At 35.9% G+C, this 5202-nt stretch overlaps 1 long non-coding RNA gene across 5 annotated transcripts; it reads left to right on the top strand.

Moving 5' to 3' along the window:
* Positions 1-1437: 1437 nt before the first annotated feature.
* Positions 1438-4014, top strand: LOC113330862. 5 transcript variants are annotated; one of them, XR_003350549.1, is made up of 7 exons: positions 1438-1672; positions 1852-1889; positions 2002-2084; positions 2588-2626; positions 2734-2860; positions 2941-3033; positions 3542-4014. It is a non-coding gene; the product is annotated as an uncharacterized LOC113330862 (long non-coding RNA). The 5 variants fall into 5 exon arrangements; XR_003350548.1 differs by lacking the exon at positions 1852-1889; XR_003350546.1 differs by having other exon boundaries at positions 1852-2084.
* Positions 4015-5202: the final 1188 nt, after the last annotated feature.

The following is a 5202-nucleotide window of genomic DNA, read 5'->3' as shown; positions in this document are numbered from 1 at the left end:
AGTTCACGATATTGCACAATACGTGACACATTTGGTCGCTCTCGGTGGACAGTAAAAACTTCAACAGGATGTTGCGAGCTTTAAATTTTATAGCTCCGAGGATGATGGCTAAGCCAACAAGTGCAACTCCATTTAAAATTCGTGAGAGTACACGATTTTATCCTTACTTTAAGGATTGCATTGGAGCTATGGACGGTACACATATCCCAGCAATGGTAGAGAAAAGAAATGCAGCCGTTTATCGGAATCGACATGGAATTACATCTCAAAATGTGTTAGCGGTTTGCAACTTCGACTTGGAGTTCATATACGTGCTCAGTGGATGGGAAGGGTCTGCTCATGATTCGAAAATTCTTAACGACGCAATGACAAAAAGAAATGGACTGAAAATACCGCAAGGTAATTTTACTTTTATCTAATGTGAAGTTTTGAGTTTTTTGGTTAAGTTATATTCGGGTTCTACTTGACGAAGTTTTCTTTTTGTGTTTTATTCAGGTAAATATTACTTGGGGGATGGTGGGTTTGCAAACCGACGATATTGTTTAACACCATTTCGTGGCCAACGTTATCATTTGAAAGAATTTTCTGGTACGGGTAATCATGCGAAAAAGGCTGACGAATTATTTAACATGCGTCATGCTTCTTTGAGGAATGTAGTTGAAAGATTGTTCGGTATTGTGAAGTCTCGTTTCTTGATCTTTAAGTCTCAATCTCCATTTCCGTATCAGGTGCAAGCGGAGATAATGATAGCTTGTGAAGGCCTACACAACTTCTTACGAAAAGAATGTCGTTCAGATGAGTTTCCGGTCGAGGAAGAGGAAGATAGCCATCCATCAACGCTTGTAAATGACGATGAAATTTTGACACAACAAACTCAAGAACAACAACGTCAAGAAGCTAATGCATGGAGAAAGAGTATAGCGGATGATATGTGGGAAAATGTTCGTGAACAAAGGGAGTTAGAATTGTATGGAGACCGTTAAATTGAAGGGAAAAAAATTTATCTCGTTGCACAAAATAACATACTATTGATACAGAGATATGATCATTTTCATTAATTTTTTTCTTTTGATTAAAGATCAATGTTATTTGCAAATAAGGGTTTATTGTTTCTTAAAAGAGAATGAGTTAGGAGTGAACTCTCTCAAACTCCCCCTAATAAACTCTCTCAAACTCCCTACACTCCCCCAAACTCCCTGAACTCAAAAACACAAAACTCTCTCAAACTCCTTACACTCTCTCAAACTCTCTCAAAATCCCTGAGATTTGAAATACACTCAACTCCCCCGAAATCACTCGAGGACTAACCCCTGGTAATCTCTTTTTTTCCATTTTTTTGCAGTTTGTCTTTTCACTAAAATGACTATGATCATGATTAACTAACAACATTATATATGTAATAAAATTAAAAACTTTATTTGTAATTCCGCTTCTGTTTTTCGAATCTCCGCTTCATGTCTCATATCAACCGATCAACTTGAGTCTCATATTCTCATTTTCTTCTGTCTCTTCTTCTTCCTTATGAAATAAAAAATTAGATGTCAAATTAACCGAACCCCTCTAGGGATAACTTCCGCTCAGGCTTGATGGTTGAATATCTGCAACCAGGGCTTTCAATTCTATATTAGTTGTGATCTTTTATAGGGTTTTAATTGTATGAATAAAAAAAAAGGTAAAATTTATTGGTTTATGGATGCTGTTGATCTATTTAGCTTAATTGGTTTTCTGTAGTTTTTGATTCATTGGGGGTATTAGGTTTCGTAATTGTAAATTGAAAGCTAATTCCAGTGACACTAACTGAAAAACACTTTTGGATTACTTTGTGTGAATGTGGGTTGCTTATTTCATCAGAAAAAATGCATCTTGGAGGGTGAAAAGGATAAAAAAATGTTTGTCTCGATCCTATGGTAGCTTAGTTGAAGTTTTTGTATTCCTTTCTGTACAATACTTTTGTTTTTGTTTATCTCCTCTTTGAAGAAAAAAAGGTTCATGTTGTTGCAGTATAAATTGCCTGCTTAAAGCAGAGAATGAAAAAGAGAAAAGAGCAAGTGAAATAAATGGGTCAGAAATAGGAGTAAAACAAGGTTCGTAAACAAATTCTTCTCTCGATACTGTTATATCATAATCTGCACTTTGTAACCGTATATTATCTGCATGTCATTTTGTTGCATGTAACTCATTTTTCCTAAAATCTCTTCAACTTTTTGGCAGAAACTATGTCCATTATCTTTAGCGTTTAGTGAGCTCAGTTCGCTGGATGATAGGATAGAATTTGTAACTCCGACTTTTAGAGTGCATTGTAGGTTTACTTAAAGCATGTAATCCTTTAGATGGTTTGGGCTGGGCGGAGGGAGTATTGCACCAACCAACTTTGGTTATATTTGTTTAAGAGCAATCTTTCAGGAAGTTGAGATTATTGCAGAATCAGTTGCTCGAGTTATCATTTTTGTATGGAGAACTGGGGGTTATTACAGAAAGCCACGTTTTTTTCATGCAATGTGTCGAATTGTCTCATCTTGCTCAACTTTATGCAATTCCATGATTTGTGTGGAACAAAATTTTGTTCTAACCAACATTTTATGGTCAGGGCTAAAAGGACCTGGGAGAGCTGATGACAAAAGAGACGGTGATCTTTTAATCTTTAAACTATGCTAAAATGTTTAAATTATGCTAAAAGGTATAGAAAAGTTTTAGTTTACGCTAACCTCACTTCGGCAATCCACAATTTCGCAGCATATTTCCAATGTCTGGATTTTCGCAGATCCTTAATAATGTTGTGGATTTCCTAATTACTCTCAAGTCATTCAACATGAAGCAGAAAGTAGCTACCAGCTACTCCTCTAGAACATACATCTTACAGGTAAACATTATTGCACCTGTGTTGTTTTTGCTGTTATTATTTGTTTTGATTAGCTGATCTTGACAATCTTTGTAATTCAGATGTAGTAGGCTTCTTAAAAACCATAACCAACATCCAGCTGCTTCAGAGAGCCTGCGGACAATCCAGCTAAACGCGCGAGATTACAATCTAAGGTATACACACTTGACCGTTCACATTATTATAACTGCCATATTACTATTCTTGAATCCGTTAGTTCATGTTCGTAATAAAAGTATTAGTTTCTGAGGCTGTGGCTCGACAATGAATATAGCTCTACTATACAATTGTTCTTTCCTTGAAAGTATTCTTTTTATTCTCCCATAGGTTACATTTCTTTTTTGTTGTCTATCTTTCTCTTTCCTTTATCTGTAAGTCCAAAAGGTTTTAGAATTATGCCAGTAAAGTATTATCTTCCTATGCAAACTAAGTATAGCGTTTGGATCATATGTATTTATATTTGAAGGTGATTTTTGGGAAATACCAAGTGCAGTAGATTTGTGAAATTTTGCTTTAATTGTTGACATAATCTATTTAAAAAATGCATAACTTGGTTGGCAGTTAAACGCCGCAATTTAGTTTCTTACTCAGTTGACAACAAGACAAGGGATATGGTTTCAGTGCGAACTGATATTAAGCACTTTTCTTTTTGCTTTGTGCCAGGTGGATGAAACTAAAGAGAATGGAGCAGGATTCATTGGATGTCCATGTGAATTGCTGAATTGGTTGAATCTATCGTGCCTACCCATTATTAAGTTGGACCTCAATTAGGATTCTGAGAGGGCATTTACAATGCAACAAAACTGAGTGGTTATTATGTCTACCACATGCAATAAGAGCCACAGTACGAGACAACCAGGCCAGTCAGCATTTGTTCCGAGGATATCGCTCCCTCCAACTAAGGTTGGCACACACGATGATGATAAACAAGTCACCAGAGCATAGTGGAATTGCCTACATGCATAACGGCAAGGAGATTAAGTTGTTGATGCTAGAAAACGAGAAAGCAATGCGTACGGCGAATGTAATATATTTCCGGAAGTTCTACTGTAAAATAACTTATCTGGGATTTATTTTAATTGAGCAATTTAGTGACTCTTTTGGAATAATTGACAAATAAATTTTTACTTCTGCGACTTTAGATGGTATATCAATATCACAAATCTCGGACTCAATAATACAACAGACTGATACATATGCTACTGCTGTTTTACATTCACATATGATGAAAAATTGGTTGAAAAATATCCTAATTCATATGTATCCCAAGGATATAACATTAGAAAATATATACAGAAGGCATTTACTTATACTGTACATAGGTGATCTTACTTACATCCACGCACATGAAAAGAGAACGGAGCAGGATTGGGATATTTTTCTCAGTTCGCCTTTGACCTAAGGGTTTTCCTAAACCGCTCAGATTTGCTCTTTGCCAATCCATTTAGCTCCGTCTGGATGAACGTTTAGGATAACATAAAAAAAAGAAGTCAAATTCGGGCCGGTTGTCCAACGACCCAGAATAAAACTGTTACGGCACGGGTAATTTCCTAGTAGAAGTATACAAGACACAATATAAGAAAAATTGATTTTGATTCACTCGAATCAAGTCATGAACATTATAGTCACGGTTTGCAAAAGATTGCATTCCTTATTATATAAGTGTATTAGTTCATGAACAAACCGATTCTAGAACTTAACCCACTCAAGTATGCAAACGGGTACGCATACTTAAGTAGCCTGACTTGGACCGTGTCCGACAGTATGTGAACGGGTACACATCCAAAACAACAGTTGAATTAGTACGCGTACAAAGTTCCCGGACTTCAACTGAGTTACGCATACCAAGGCTCTCGGACTTTACCTGACCTTCCCAGTACACATACGGGTATGCATACTATACCGGTCTTTAATCAACATATATGCAAGTACACATACTATGTCTATAATCCAATTATGGTTAAGTGTTCTAAACTCTATTTCAATCATTGAAACTTTCTTAGAGGATGCCAATAGTTGTTTTCATTAACTATTAGCATCAAAGAAATTTTCAAATTATTGAAATAATCAATATGAAACATTCCGAGTCTACATCAAATGAATGTATCACACAAATATGTAAGATATTACCAGGCGATTTTCATATGATCATCTTTTGACTTTCTTCAAGAATATAAGATGAACTTGGTTAAAGCGAAAGCTTCCCAGCACATATTTCGAGAAATATGTAAGCGAGTTAAACTCAGCTCGAAATATCAAGTGTGTATAATCGAATACTATATAGTAGTACGACTTTTGTCTCAGGAAGGGAGATAGAGTATAAA

The sequence above is a fragment of the Papaver somniferum genome, unplaced genomic scaffold (genome assembly GCF_003573695.1).
Source record: "Papaver somniferum cultivar HN1 unplaced genomic scaffold, ASM357369v1 unplaced-scaffold_119, whole genome shotgun sequence".
Classification (NCBI taxonomy): Eukaryota; Viridiplantae; Streptophyta; class Magnoliopsida; order Ranunculales; family Papaveraceae; genus Papaver; species Papaver somniferum.
The sequence above is the reverse complement of the archived record's forward strand: the minus strand, read 5'-3'. Positions and strand labels throughout refer to the sequence as shown.